The 17,548-nt window shown below is 38.1% G+C and overlaps 1 pseudogene; it reads right to left on the bottom strand.

Annotated features, from left to right (window-relative positions):
- Positions 1-15,354: 15,354 nt before the first annotated feature.
- Positions 15,355-17,044, bottom strand: LOC122119353 (annotated as a pseudogene).
- Positions 17,045-17,548: the final 504 nt, after the last annotated feature.

Raw genomic sequence — 17,548 nt, 5'->3', positions numbered from 1 at the left:
CTCAGCACACAGTAAGCATGCTACATGGCACTGTTTAAGGGGACATTACACACACATAAACACACACACAGGCAAACATACACACACACAAACACACACACACACAATCACTCCATGTATTTTCAAATGTCTGCGTGGGAGAGGGAACAGAATCATCCCAATTAGATAGCACCTAGATTGATGCAGGGTTCCACTGTCTTTCCAAACACTGCCCAGTACTCCTAAGTTCTCTGGATCTTAGCCTTCTATGCAGACAGTCGTTGTTCATTTTGGCACTGACTTAGAAGTTCTGAAAAGCTGTGGTTTACAGTGAAGACATCACATTAGATCAGAGGCTATTTCAGCTGAATAGCACCACTATCCATTTTCAACAGCTCAAAAAAGTCAGATTTTGGTTTGATTTGACCTCTATGTCCTTTCCTTTCCATTTGGATCAGTCTAGAATACATATCACATGCCTTTTCATGTCTAAGGCCATGTTTTAATACCTTGTCCACAAATAGACAATTCAGTGTTATTGCTCTGTATCAAAGTCCTTAACTTATTCACAGTTGAGATAATTATTTTTATTCCAAATTAGGAACCATATTTATATTTTTCTGTAATTCATAGACATCATTGAATGCCTTTGTACCAAACAATTAGAGTATGTTTTAATGAATAACATACTTTAGCTTGATTTTGTAACTCATGTAGTAGAATGAATGCTTGACAAACAAGAATCTCAGATTAGACCTCAAAACCTTCAGTAATTAAACTCAACCAGTATTGTAAGGACTTGAATTTCATTAGAAACAAGATGATCTAAATTCTATAACTTTTTTGTCAGTCATGGGGCCTGAACTCTGGGCCTGACTGTTGTCCCTCAGCTCTTCAGCTCAAAGCTAGTGCAACCACTTGAGCAACAGTGCCACTTCTGACTTTTTCTACCTATGTGATACTGAGGAATCCAACCCAGGGCCTCAAGCATGCAGGGATAGCACTATACCACTGAGCCACCTTCCCAGCCTTATATAACTTTTATTACTACATACATGTCTTCAGACTATACTCATGGAAAGAGAAATAAAAGGAAGACAGGATAGTAATGTATCCTCTAACTCACCTGAATAATTGGAAATCATACCCTACTCCAAAAACTGAATGAAATTGTGAACTGTATCATTTACATACTGACATTTGTATATAATTTGTATTTTTCATTTTTATTCATTTTACCAAGATTGAAATTCTCTCTCTCTTTTCTTTTCTTTTCTTTTTACGCTTTTGGATGTTATAAAATAAAACCAGGATATCTTTGTCTTGAAGCATGGCATAAGAGTCTGAAATGACTCACAACTAAAAGTCTTCAGAATACAAAAACACTTGTAAGAATGAAAGATGAAAGATTCTGCTTGATTGCACTATAAGTAATATAGATCAAGTGCTTAATTGTTAATCTTCTATTACCTGTAAAATATACAAATATTGAAAAATAAATGGAGATTGCACAAGGTATCATCTATATCTCTTAATATTGTACCTCCTAAGGAAGAGGAGAGACATGAAATCAATGGGTATGGAAAGGCAGCCTGGGAGTTGGTTTCTTGACCACTGAGTTAAAGTAATTTTTTTCCACAATTATACTCATCATTTTCTTCTCAGGCAAAGATTTTAAGATTTTTTGTTTCCAGTATATTTTCTATAAATAATGACAGAAATTCACCAAAGTTTACTCCATATGTCAGTGTCCTTTAATGAATATAGTAAAACCTGTTTCTATTTTTGCATATGGAATTCATTTCAAAATTGGCCATAACTTTCACTTACAATGAAGTTCATATATATTGTTACATTTACTTCATTTTCATTTGTCTGACTTTTGGTATTTCATTAGAGATAGCAAGTTATTATTAATTTTTTCAGCAGAAGACTAACAAATAGCAACAATTTTTACACTAAAATATTGTATATTGGTTCAACAAGTATAAATATAATCCTTGACATTGTAGAGTTCCATTTATTCTAGTTGTTTGTAAGAGATACTAATTGTGTGTAAGAGGATTGGCTATTCATATCTATGTTCCTTCAATTTCTTGTCCATCCCATTGTATTGATGCTGAATTTTATAATAACTTGAATTATCTTTCTCTTTTGTATCCATTACTTTTTGGTATTATACAAACACTCACACCCACTCAAATATACACATGAACACATATTTTCATCCTGAAAGGCAGCAAGTATGCATCAATCTTGCCTGAACAGCCAATATTTCCTGAATAGTACAAGCCAAAACAGAGGCTCCTCATTGTTAAAAAATGGTCTAATAATGATAACTCTGACTATATTTTTAAATTATTTATATTCCTTTGTCCTCCATAAAAGTTATCTCCAGGGGAGTTCTGGGAAGATGGTGGAGGAGAAGCTGGAGTCTAAACAAGCTCTCGCATAGAAAGCAGTTTTAGAGTTCCAGGAACAGTCGTAAGCCAGAGAATCACATCAAGTGTGCCATCACAGAACAGAGAGTCAGGCCAGAGAGGGAAAATCCAGTCAGGAGACAGATCTGAGCTCTTGCCAGCAGCCACAGCGGTGGTGGCAGCGGTGGTGGTGGTGGCGGTGACTGCAGGCGCCATACCTGAGCCACAGAGAGTCCGGGACGAAGGAGGCAGACCCAGCGGGCAAGCGGATTCTCCTCAACACCAGCAAGAACTGACAAGAAGTGGACATTTTCATCCTGCAGTTAGCAGACTAGAGACAACCCAGGAACCAAGACTCAGCGTGAGTAGAAGCCTGCCGTCCTCACTCCTTCTCAGGGAGCAGAGGAGGGAAGGCCACCCCTCTCCCCCCCAGTACCAGAGATCTCCATCTTGGATACTGACAAAGCTTGGCGGAGCTGCTAGCTCCAACTCAAGCCTTGGAATAAAACGAGTCATTTAGCAGGTCATAAGAACTTAACGGCAGCATGACCTGCCAGACTCAGCTCCACCAAGGGAAAAGTCACCCAGCTCGGGCGCCAGCCCTAGCAATGGCTTTCTTCACTGGGTAATCAGAGCCAGAGGCTGCCCCTCCCTCTAGCAGCCTCCACAATCAATTGAAATTCAGTAAACAGAAACCCTGAGAATGGCTCCAGGCTGGGCTCTGTGAGTTTTTGACAAACTAGTACCCGGGAAAAGCTACTGTTTGTTGAAAGGCATCAACTATACCCAGAACCTAGCCTCATCGCTGCATCTCCATCTTTTGTGATACTCAAAGCAGATCTGCCTCCCATTGAACTAGCCTGGGGGGAGGATTACAAAATCCTGGGTAAAGCAGAGCATTTTTCTGCCTGTTCGAACAAACTGACTTAAGAAACCAACAAAGCCACAGGAGCAGAAGCAGACCAGAGATTCCAACAAGAAGTTGGTTATGGACACAAAGGATATACAGGATTTTGAATTTTTTGAAAAGAGATTGTTTTGCTGTAACTTTTTTTTTCCTCTTATAATTTTAATTTTAGGGATACATCAGTGTATGTTTTTCTTTCTTTTTTGTTTTCTTTCTCTTTTTTGTCTTTTTTAACTATCTTTTTGTTTTTTGTTTAGCGCTACTGAACTTCTGATCTTTTTGCCTCCTTTCTTATCCTTTTCACCTTTTTTCTCTTTCGTTCTTCTTTATGTGACTTAATACTTGTCCTGCACATCCTCAGATAAACCTGTAGTTGACTATAAGACCCTATCCCCCATTGTGTACACACTTAATCCACAAATTCATTACTCAATTCAAAACCTCTGAGACTTAAATTCCTTAATAGCAGTACTACCTCTTTATACCTATATAATATTTTAAGGATTTTTATTTTTAAATTTTTCACATCTCCTCTATATCTCTCCCCTTCTCTCAATATATTTACATTCTTCTCTAAATAGATTGTTTTTGGGACTGCATAATGTTATTATTTTTTACTTTTCTATTTTCTATTGTCTCTTTTCTTATCCCTTTCCCTTCCTTCTTTTTTTTTCTCTACTTTCATCCCACCAAAACTATTGCCTGGTTTGAGATTAGGACTTAGTTAACTCTCCCTATGCCTTCCCACATCAATCTATTCCTATTTTTTACCCACACATCTCCCTAACCCTAATAATTTCTGGTTTTCCAAATTCTTCTTTGTGGTTCGTAGCCCATTAACATATATTTGTTTAATGTTGAATAGATGTATCTGTTGAACTAGATTGTATCTGTAGACTATTGGCTGTGCAAATTCAGACTTTGGTTGATGCTTGCCTTAAGCTAGTGTTCTAGCACAAAACTGGTGCTATTTTCATCTCAAATGGGCAAAGTAAGCTGGAAACACACAAGAAAAATGGCAAGTCCGGTATCTCAATTCCCAATCTTGATAATCAGGGGACAGAACAGATAATGAATAATCCAGAGGAGAGTATCCAAATAGCTCTACAAACACTACTGGCAAACATGATATAGGGAAAGATTGAAAACATACAAAGAACTCTGTATGAGCATGATAGGGAGAGAGAGGAGGCAATCCAAAACTTTATACAGGAATATCATAAGAATGAGGAAGCTACTCTAAAACTGATAAAGGATTTGCGTGAGCAAGTTGAGAATACTCAAAGAGAAAGGCAGGAATGGCCTGAGCAGGCTGAGAACACTCAAAGAGAACTACAGGAATCCCACGAACAGGAGGAAGCTAATCAAAGAGTAATACAGGAATTGAGTGAACAGGATTAGAATACACAAAGATCACTAAAGGCATTCATGGAATCCATTAACAAAGAGCTGAAGGAAGTCAGGGACACCACAAAGGGAATGCAGAATGGAACCCAACAGAAGGAATGGGAGTCCAAGGAAACCATAACCAATCAACTAAGTGATTTGAGAATAAACACTGAACACCAAATTAAGGAAGTAAAGAAGTTCATACAAGATCTAAAACAAATCTTCAACAAAGAATTTGAAGGCATCAAAGCTGACCAATTAGAAGAAAAAGATAAAAAACAAAGTAGAAAGACTTGACAGCAGGTTAGACCAGGCAGAAGATCGAATCTCAGGGATTGAAGACAGCCTAGATATTGTAGAGAAAGAACATATAACCATCCAAAACAAGTCCAAGAAATATGAGAGATCTATCCAACACTTGGAAGACACCATCATAAGGCCTAATCTAAGGATAATGGGTGTAGAGGAACACCTAGAAACAGAAGTTAATGGTCTAGGAAATTTATTTAACAGGATCCTAGCAGAGAACTTCCCAAACATGGAAAAAGATAGGCCTATTCAGATAAAAGAAGCTTTCAGAAACGCAAATAGACCAGACCAGAATATGACATCCCACACTCACATTATAATCCACACAGGATCAACTCAGACCAAGGAAAAGATCCTTAAAGCTGTCAAGGAGAAAAGATTAATCACCTATAAAGGGAAACCAATTAGGATCACCTCAGATTTCTCAGCAGAGACAATCAAAGCCAGAAGAGCCTGGAATGATGTAGGTCATGCCTTAAAAACAAACAACTATCAACCAAGAATACTGTACCAGCTAAACTCTCCTTCATAACTGAAGGCCAAATAAAAATCTTCCATAGCAAAGAAAAATTGAAACAATACATCTCCACAAAACCAGCCCTACAAAAGATTCCTAAAGATGTCCTACACATAGAAAACCAATAAGAGGACAATAAAGGCCTAGAAACTGCACCCAAACTAAGAATCCAAGAACCATAAGAAGAACCCAGTTTTCACAGCCCCAAGAAGGTGGGTAACATGGCAGGAACTCCCAAATACCTCTCAGTCCTATCTCTTAACATTAATGGACTTAACTCTCCAATTAAGTGACATAGATTGTCTAGCTGGATTGAAAAACAAGATCATTCTATCTGCTGCCTTCAGGAGTCACATCTTGCCCGTAAAAACAAACACATTTTCAATGTTAAAGGCTGGAACAAAATCTACCAAGCACACAGCCCCCATAAACATGTGGGAGTTGCAATCCTAATATCAGATAAAATAGAGTTCAAAATAAAATTCGTGAGAAGAGATAAAGTAGGTCGCTACATACTAATTAAGGGATCTCTCCTTCCTGAGGATATTAAAATTCTAAATATCTATTGGCCAAATAATGGAGCACCCAAATTTATCCAAGAAACACTACTTTCCTTCAAATCCTACACAGATCCAAAGACATTAATTGTTGGGGATTTTAACACACCACTCTCCCCACTAGATAGATCAACTCGGCAAAAACTCAACAGAGAAAACAGAGATCTAAACAGTTCATAGATCAACTAGATTTAACTGACATCTACCAAACACCTCACCCAACAGCGTCAGAATACACGTTTTTCTCAGCAGCACATGGATCATGTGCTAAAATAGATATGCTAACGTAGACCACCTTTTAGGCGACAAAACAAACGTCTAAATTCAGAAACATTGAAGTTATACGTTGCATTCTCTCTGACCACAAGGAAATAAAATTAGAACTCAACACCAAAAGCCACCAAAGAAAGTCTGGTAAAACATGGAGGCTGAACAACACACTGCTGAATCACGAATGGGTCATGGAAGAGATTAGAAAGGAAATTCAAATGTTCATGCTATTCAACACAAATGAGCACACAAATTACCAGCTCCTCTGGGACACAGCAAAGGCAGTACTCAGAGTCAAGTTTATATCTCTGAGCTCGTATATCAACAATTTGGAGAGACCTGAAACCAACAATTTAATGACACATCTAAACCTCCTTAAAAAAGTGCAGCAAGATAAACCCCAATCCAATAGTCCGAAGGAAATAATTAAAATTAAATCAGAATTAAATGAATTAGAATCCAAAAAACTATGCAAAGCATCAATAAAACGAAGAGTTGGTTCTTCGAAAAAATTAACAAAATTGACAGACCCTTAGCAAATCTTATCAGAAAAAGAAGAGAACACACCCAAATAAATAAGCTCAGAGATGAGAATGGAAACATCACCATGGAAACAACCAAGATTCAGAAACATTATAAGGGAATACTTCTCAAAATTTTATGCTAGTAAGTTTGGGAACTTGACAGAAATGGACCTTTTCCTAGCAAATATTGACATGCCAAAATTAAATCACGACGAGTTAAAACATTTAACAGGCCTATATCAAGCATTGAAATAGAAACAGCAAAAAGAGACCTCCCAGCTAAGAAAAGTCCAGGACCAGATGATTTTACAGCAGAATTCTACATGGCCTTCAAAGCAGAGCTCACACCAATACTCCTCCAACTCTTCCATGAAATTGAAAGAGAATGTTCACTACCGAAAACATTCTATGAAGCCATCATAACCCTCATCCCAAAACCAGGCAGGGACTCATCAAAGAAAGAGAACTATAGGCCTACTTTTTGATGAACATTGATGCCAAACTTCTCAACAAAATTTTGGCAACCCACTTCAACAATTCATCCAAAAAATCATACACCACGATCAAAGAGGATTCATTTCAGGGATGCAAAGCTGGTTCAATATATGCAAATTAATTAATATTATTCATCACATCAACAGGAGCAAGAATAAGAACCACATGGTTATCACAATAGATGCAGAAAAAGAATTCGACAACATCCAACATCCATTTATGATGAACGTTTTGGAAAAGTTAGGAATCCATGAAACATTCAATACAATAAAGGCTGTATGTGACAAACCTACAGCCAGCATTATACTTAATGGTGAAAAACTAAAGCCATTTCTGCTTAAATCAGGAACAAGACAAGGATGTCCACTCTCTCCACTTCTCTTCAATCTAGTATTAGAATGCCTAGCTACAGCAATAAGACAAGATGCAGACATAAAGGGGATCCAAATAGGGAAAGAAGAAATAAAATTCTCCCTGTTTGCAGATGCAATGATGTTGTATTTAAAGAATTCCATAGACCCCCACTCCCAAATTACTCAAGCTGATTCAAAACTTTGGCAAAGTAGCAGGGTATAAAATTAACCCCACAAAATCAATGGCTTTTCTGTATGCCAGCAACGAGAAAAGTGTGACTCAAATTAGGAAAGAAACTCCATTTGTAATAGCCCCACAAAAAATAAAATACCTAGGAATTAACTTAACCAAAGAAGTGAAGGACCTCTATGATGAAAACTTTAAAATCTTGAGAAAGGAAATCAAAACAGAACTTAGAAAATGGCAAAACCTCCCATGCTCCTGGATTGGAAAGATTAACATCATAAAAATGGCAATACTTCCCAAGGCTATCTACAAATTCAATGTGATACCTATCAATATTCCAACCTCATTTTTCAAGGAAATAGAAGAGGCAATCCAAAAATTCATATGGAACAATAAAAGACCCCGAATAGCAAAAACGCTCCTCAACGGAAAGAAAACTGCTGGAGGAATATCAATACCAAATTTCAAACTCTACTATAAAGCCATAGTAATCAAAACAGCGTGGTATTGGCATAAGAACAGACCTCAGAACAAATGGAATAGAATTGAAAACCCAGAAATGAACCTACAGACCTATAGCCATCTAATCTCCGAAAAAGGGAGCTAAAACAATAGAATGGAAGAAAGACAGCCTCTTCAGTAAATGGTGCTGGAAAAATTGGTTAACTACTTGTAGAAAACTAAAGCTAGATCCTTATATATCACCGTGCACCAGAATCAACCCCAAATGGATCAAAGACCTTGAAGTCAAAGCAGACACTCTGAAAACATTACAGGATGGAATAGGAGAAACCCTAGGTCTCCTTGGCTCAGGCCGAAATTTTCTGAATAGAGAACCGGAAACACAACAAATCAAAGAAAGGTTGGACAAATGGGATTGCATGAAGTTGCAGAGCTTCTGCATTGCAAAGGACATAGCTAGCAAGATCAATAGAAAGCCCACGGATTGGGAGAAGATCTTCACTAACCATACAACGGACAAGGGCCTCATATCTAAAATATACTTGGAACTCAAAAAATTAAATCCCCCAACAACAAATCCTCAAAGAAACAACTGCCCAATAAGTGGGTTAAAGACGTAAAGAGCAACTATTCTGAAGAAGAAAGCAGGATGGCCAATAGACACACGAAGAAAGGCTCAACATCCCTAGCCATAAAAGAAATGCAAATCAAAACAACATTGAGATACCACCTCACCCCAGTTAGAATGGCAAAAATCAAGAACTCTAACAACAACAGATGCTGGAGGGGATGTGGTCACAAGGGAACCTTACTTCATTGTTGGTGGGAATATAAACTTGTTCAACCTGTTCAGAAAGCAGTATGGAGGTTCCTGAAGAGACTTCACATAGAGCTCCCCTATGACCCACCAAACTCACTTTTGGGCATTTACCCAAATGTTTTCAAACAAGACCACACTAAACCTACCAGCACCACTATGTTTATTGCAGCATTATTTACCATAGCTAAGATATGGAACCAACCCAGATGCCCCTCAGTAGATGAATGGATCAAGAAAATGTGGTATAAATACACAATGGAATTCTATGCCTCCATCAGAAAGAATGACATTGCCCTATTTGTTAGGAAATGGAAAGACTTGGAAAAAATTATATTAAGTGAAGTAAGCCAGGACAAAGAAACATAGGTCCCATGGTTTCCTTTATTTGCAATGTCTTGTATATGTATGAGTCAAGCGGAAAAGATCAGATAAGGTGATGTTAGGAAAATGAACCCAAACATATGTATTCAAATTTTTTTTCTTCCATGCTTTTGTTTCTAACGCAATTATAAGATTATTTCTTTGTTGCTTTGTATGTCCCTCCCCCACAGTATAATCCCTGCTTTCACTGTGTTTGATGTCGATATAATTTGTGGAGAGGAAGGGGAAAAACAAGTCGTTTAAATAAGGATACAGGTGGACCTGTTGCAACAATGAGAAGTACAAGTTGTCATGTCAAAAATGAACTTTACAACTTGGGGGCGGGGAAGTTTGGGTGGGGAGGGAGGGAGAATGGGAAGGGAGGGGAAGGATAAACAAAGAGGAGGCTACAATGCTTGATAAGAAATGTACTATCTTGCCCATGTAAATGTAACCCCTCTGTACAGTATTTTCACAATAAAAAAAAGGAAAAAAAATAAAAAAAATAGGCATTAACAATGTGTCTATTACATCCCAATGAGAATGTGAAGTCATAATGCTATGCTGTCATTGTGGTTTGTGAAATCACAATGAGCTGACGGTTTCGTAATAACAGTATGATGTCACACTGGGGATGGTGTCACAAAGAGGATGTGATGTTACAGCAGCATGCATGAATAGTCATTAGTTCACAATATTGGCACACAAATGTGCTGTAATGTCAAAAAAGCTATATGATTTTTCAAAGGTGCTAAAAGAACATAATAGGTCACAATGTGATTGTGATGGTAGAATAGAATGTGATGTCACAATGTTCTTGGTTCAGTATGAAACAGCTCATTGTTACATCACAAAACTACAATGACATCATAATATTATGACATCACTTTATCTTTGAGACATCATAATCACATTGATAATTCCTATTCTGTGATGTTATGCTATTTCAAAATTGCATGTAGGTTATTATAAACCCATGGTGACATCACAACTTCTTCATGACATCACTTTGCCATTTTGCTATAACTAACCCAAGGTGACATCACAGGCCTGATATCTTAGGATTTCAAAACATTTGTGACAACAGATGCTTTTGTAGCCTTCACAGTCCTTTGTGAACTCATGTGACTTAATGGCTATTGAGATTCAGCATGTCATTGTGACATCACAAAACCATTGTAACATCTCATACCTATTGGGACCTAATCACTAATATGGCATCACCAACAAATGGTGATCTTTCCATTTTGTAACAAAGAGGGTGTTTCATTGTTTCTGATGGGCCATAGAATTCTATTGTAAGTATATACCACATTTTCTTGATCTATTCATCTACTGAAGGGCATCTGGGTTGGTTTTATATCATAAACCTGTCCTCTACTCACCAATTATGTCACATGCTGCCATTGTGATATCTTAGGCCCTTTGTGATACAGTCTTTTTTCCACCTCAGAACATGTGATATCAGAAATCTACTGTGGCTACAGGATAATTACGATACTATACTGCTAGATGTCATGACAATTGTTTCACATTGTGACATCACAAACTGTTAGGATTTCATCACATTTCTAACACATTCCTTTAGTGACATCACCGTCCTTTTGTAAACTCATATACTTATTGAGAATTAGTGACAATTTAAATCTGGAATGCCATTGTAACATCATACACCCATTGTGGAATATTAAACCTATTATGATCTCATTACCAGTATGGTATCACCATCTAATTGTGACATAAAATTATTATTAGTACATGATACTGTGACAACATATTGCAATTGTAATATCACTGTCATATTATGTTTCCATAAAACTAGAATTCTCATAACAGTTTAGGAAATTCATGTACTGGGACTTGAAGCTACTTCTGTGAACTTGTATCCTCATTTGAACAAGTAAAAACTGAGATAGGAAATGTGATTATGATATTAAAATTTGTGGCATCGTAAACCCATTGTTACCTCATCACAACGATGATATCAAAAAGCCACTGTGAAAGCATATTGCCATTTTGAACACATGTTGACCATCCAAACCTATTCTGCTGTCCTAGCACCTTTGAAGAAACATATGGCTTTTCTGAATCTCAGTCACTCTTTAGTGTCACATTGTGACATCACAAACTTCTCAGGACTTCATCACATTTGTGGCAACACGTGGCTTTAGAGATATTATGGTCCCTCTGTGAACTCATATACTCCTTATATGACAATTGAGATCTGGCATGCCATTGAGGTCACCAACCAATAGGGAAATGACTAACCTATTGTGACCTCATCACCCTTATGAAATTACCAACTAATTCTGATATCAAAATCTTTTTTATGACTTAATATTTTGACAATTCATTGCCATTGTGATATCTCTTCCATTGTACTTCCACAACCTATTATAAACACCTAACATTTTAGAAAATTCATGGGATTTGCTATTTCAACTCCTTTTTAATCTTGTAACATTGTAAATTAGCAGTAATTCAAACTGGGCATGTCATTGCGATATTACAAACTCTATATGACATCATCACAAACCCATTGTGACTTTATCAATCCATGTGAACTCATCACCACTATTACATAACCAATGAATTATGACATAATATGGCCCATGTGGCTTCATGATCATACCATTTTATATCACTGTCCTATCATGTTTTAACAAACAAGGTAAGATCTCATGACATCATGAAATCTCAATTCATGCACTTTGGGACTTCCATATCCTTCTGTGACCTCATTAAGAATTAGTAGCAATTGAAATTGGACATGTCATTGTGATATTACAAACTTGTTCTGATATTGCTAACACATTGTGACATCACAAACATATTGGAACCACATCACCAGTATGGCATCACCAACAAATTTTAACATCACATTGCCACTGTGACATCATGATCCTGTTGTGACTTCCCCCCAAAAAAATTAGAACCTATGAGTTGCCTTGAAGAAACTCTTGGCCTTTGTGACATCAGAGTTATATGTGTGCCATATCCTGTTTTAAGGAAAATTGAGTTCAGACATGCCACTGTAACATCACAAACCCTTTGTGATATCACCAGTGTGATATCAAAATATCATGACACCATCAGCTCATTGTGAAATCACAAAAAAGATACTTCATTAGGACATAACATTGTCATTGTGACCTCAAATACATTGTGAATTCCTATGTGATTTCATATGTGGCATGTATTTTGATATCACAAAACCATGGTGGCCTCATAATCATTGTGACATCACATTGTCATTGTGATATTTCTAACCTATGATGATATTACACACTGTTCTCTCCTTATTATATGTGTGACATGCTCCCATTGTGATATTTTAGACCTTTTGTGAGATGATAATCTCTTTTCAATCTCATAATATTTCAGATATGACAAGTGATATTAGAAATCCACTGTGACATCATGTCCATTGGGATATCACATTGTGAGATGTCATGACCATTGGGTCACATTGTAACATCACATACAGTTTACAACTTCATCACATTTGGGACAATACAGGTTTTAGAGTCATTGCAGTCCTTGTTGAACTGATACACTGATTGTGATTTAATAACAATTGTAATGTGGCATGTCATTGTGACATCACGAATCTACTGTGACATCACAAAGCTATTGTGACCTCATCACCAGCAAATCAAGAAACCTAAACATTGTGATATGATATTGTGACATCACTTTGTTATTTTGATGTCACTGACCCATTGTATTTTCACAAACATGGTGACATTTAAGAAAATTCATCATCTTTGGGGACTTCAAGCTCCTTCTTTGAACTTCAATCATCATATTGATTGATTAGCAATTCAAATTCTACCTACCATTGTGATAGTACAAACCCATTGTGACATCACAAACCTATTCTGACATCAACACCATGATATATCACAAACTAATTGTGAAAAATATTGCTATTTTGATATCACAATCACATTGTCACACCCAAAACCTATTATGACATCTTAGCTCATTTGAAAAAACACATGGCCTTTGCCCAATCACAGTCCGTTTGTATTCCCATATCCTCCTTGAAATCTACTGACAATTGAGATCAGATATATTAGATATATCGTGATGTATCATCACGAACATTTGTGACATCATCACAAATGTGATATCTCATTTTTTGACACCATAAATTCCTTATATCATTGCCAAACTACAATGGCATTTTAGCATTATGATATTACATTGTCACTGTGATGTCATAAACACATAAATACCTATTTTTGTGATTTTATTCTATTCCAAATGTGGCATATGGGTTATCCCAAAACCACTGTGCCCTTACAATCCCTTTGTGAGGTCCCATTACCATGGTGATATCACTAACCCACTGTGACATCATAAACCTATCCTATCATAACTTTTGTGATATGCAGCCATTGTGATATCTTAAGTGCTTCATGAACTCATCAGTATTCAATCTCATATTTCAGGTATTATATAGGCTACCAGAAATCCACTGTGAATCATGATCATTCTGGCATCACATTGCCAGATGTCATGACATTGTGTCACATTGTGACATCAAATAGTTGTTAGAACTTCATCACATTTGTGACAAATGCCTTTGGAGACATCACAGTCACTTTTTGAATTCATGTATGATTTGTGAGTTAATTACAATTGAGATCCAAAATGTCATTTTGACATTACCAACCCATTGTGTCATCACAAACCTATTGTGATTTCATCATAATTATAGCATTACCAACTAATTGTACTATCAGAATATTATTATGACATGATATTTTGACATCACATTACCAATGTGATATCACTATCCCATAATTTTTCAAAAACTTAGTCTGACCTTATAATATTTTGGAAATATAATATCCCTTTGAGATATAAACCTACTTCTACGAACTCATACTTAGGATCTATTAAGCAAAAGACAATCTTTTGACACACATGTAAGACAATAAGCAAATTTAATTATACCAGTAATGGGCCTGTAAGTACTGTGTCCTGCACTGAAAACCTAGAGCCATGATCAGTCTCGGCATCCGAACCTCAGACCTCCAATGGGCAGCCCTACCCTTTTTCACTTGGTTTACAAACTGTTCTTCAAATCTCCAAACCTCACAGGGTAAGGCTTTTTCCTTTCCCCTTCTTCCCTCCTTTGCTACAGATCTGGCCTTCCTTCCAGGTCTTTCCCATTTTTCCCTTCCATCAATTCCTTCTTCTGTTCACGCCAATCCACTCTACCCAGACTTGCCTGTTCTGACCCAGTGGCCAGTTGCTGTCCTTCCCCTCCTACTCTCTCTCAACATCCTCTCATCCCACAATTTTTCTCTCCTGGTGTCTCATCTCTTTCTTCCTTTCAGGTCTTTGCCATCTTTCTCTACGTTCTGTTACTTTGACCTTGCTGCCTATACCTAGGCTGTAGCCCTCTCCCACCCCATAGGGTCTCCTAGCTAACCGTATTTAGCTATCATTTCCCAAATTGCCCACTACCCAAACAGTTTATAAAAGCTCAACCTGGAGGGTTGAATCCACACCTCTTCCAGGAGCATGACATCCCCATTCAGTGGCCATCTCCTCCCTCTCCAGCAGACCAGATATGGAGCAATGATAATTATCGGGTCTCCCTAATTATTGGGGCACCGTTGGATATTAGCGTGTGCCCATGTGAACTAGTGAAACCCATAATAACCACAGAACCATTGTGACATCACATCACTTTTGTAAAATCAATGTCCCATATTTTTTTAAAATTCTAAGCATTCAATATTATTTAACCTACAGTGAGTAGAGTGGACCAATTACTATCACTTCCTTTTACACCAATACTTCAAGCCCGGGAGGGTGAGTCGACCCATAGCAGCCTGCCAGCCAGGAAGCGATGCCTCTTAATGGAAGCGATACCCTGCACCTGACAGCCGCTGGAGGAGTTTCCACAGTGGAGCAGGGATTATTGATGGTCTCATTGACAAACACAATAAGGCATGCAGCTTCAGAGGCTACTATCAAGGTATTGATCTGCACCATAGCTGACTCACACACGAAGGCCTGGAAGTTGTCTGCAATGTCTGCATTGTTGACCTCCACCCTATACCGCATGCCCTCCGAGGTGTGCCAAGCCCACAGCTTGTTGAGAATATTTGTGGCATCAAAACCACCATTGTCACACAACTGGCATGCGATAATCGCCAAAGCCTTGACATAGGCCCCAATCAACAGCTGCTGCTTTCCTGGAATAGTCCTTGACTAATCTCACAGTTACTGGGAAAGCTCCATCTCAATGGCCCCAACATCAGCCACCACTGAATCATTCTTGATGGCTCTTCTGATGATCAGGATGGCATCATGAAGGGGTTGCTCTGTTTCCTCCATGAACTGTTCAGCACCACCACCAAGAATGAAGGTGATAGTATGGTCCTTGGGGCAACCAGTGAAGAAATTGTACCTCTCCTTTCCAATCTGTGTCTCTTGAAACACCTTGCATTGACCCAACACAACTGCACTCAGAATATTCACAATGGTCTGGATTCAGCCTCCACTGGCCATCATTGTCCTTTTCAGATCCTCCTCACGCACACAGCCTGCACAGATCATGTCCCTATCAGCAAAATACTGCATGGCTACATCTCCAACGGGGAATTTAGACAAAATAACTTTGGCTCCAAATTGGTAAATCTTCTCTAATTTGTCATAGAGAATATTCCATTCGGCAACAAAAATTGCCTGATAAAATTCCACTGTGTGGACTCTGATTTCAGCATTATCTTTCCCAGCTTTCAGCTCCAGCTCAACATTTTCAATGGCAATCATGGGGTTTTTGTCCTTCTTAGGTTGCTTTTCAAACCCAGCATAAGAGAAAGTCTTCTTAAATGCAATACCAGCAACTAGCTGAAATTACTCTAGCGTTCCAGTCTGGAGCTTCTCAAATCCAATCATTTTAAGCAATTCATCGAACATCATTATAGCATCAACCACCATTTTGACGAAGAGGGCTCTCTGCTAGGAAATGAGCTTGGAGCTCAGAGCCATCACTGTACACTTCTCTAGCAGCTTCCTCTGTTCCACTGTATCTTCCTTCTTAACAGCCACAGAAATTTAGTTGATCTTTTTCACTTCCAACTGTTTGTCTGTGAGGAAAGCTGCGATGATCATCTGAGGGTGCAGACCTTCTTCCACATATGACTTCATTTGCTTCAAAAACTGCAGCCAGTGGGGCCAAGGAGGTAGTGTCATAACCAACCTTGGCATCTTGGGTGTTGGCAATGTCCATTAAAGTTTTTGCTGCATGATGGACAACACTAAGAAGTTCTAGAATAATCGCCCCATCATTAGAAATTGTTCCTTTGCCTCCGCCATTCACAATAAGCTTGTCCATGCCACCGGCACCCAAAGAGGTTCTTACAGCCTCAGCATTCACCTGGGAGGCACTGATGTTAATCACAAGCTGAGGGATGTCTTGGGAGTTATCGGTCCCCTCTTTTAGCAGTATAACTGGTGTAGGCATTATTTTGGAAGCTTATTCAGTGGCCCCCACTCCTCTGCTGTTGGTGTCCAGGCCACCCAACAACGCCACAACACCCCTTGCCAAAGAGCCAATGTCTCATATGTTTTTACTAACTACTATGATCTCAGCCCAGTCTGAACAAGTGGCCACTAGTACTAATACATACCAAGACTATACATTCCAGACTTTACCTCTGTGATGTCCACTTCCCCAAATTCACCAGGTGAGTTTCCTTTCATAAGTTCCCTCTCCATATAGTACAGCTTTCCAACATTTACCTGATGACAACTTTCTACATACATCACTTAGGCTTGTAAGGCTGAAGGCCCACTGGTTTTCAAAACAGTTTTAGGCCACTTGTTTTCAAGACAGTTTTAGGCAGTGACTCGGGCAATTTACAGGGGTGCCCAATAACCAGATATAAATAGACAGAAGGCATTTAACAATTTTTCATAAGTTCAGTCACCACATTTGCAAGCTTGTTACCACTGTTTTGACTTCTTACTT

Source organism: Dipodomys spectabilis, unplaced genomic scaffold (assembly GCF_019054845.1).
Source record: "Dipodomys spectabilis isolate Male_0828 unplaced genomic scaffold, ASM1905484v1 ptg000164l, whole genome shotgun sequence".
Lineage (NCBI taxonomy): Eukaryota > Metazoa > Chordata > Mammalia > Rodentia > Heteromyidae > Dipodomys > Dipodomys spectabilis.
This window is presented reverse-complemented; position numbering and strand designations above follow the sequence as displayed.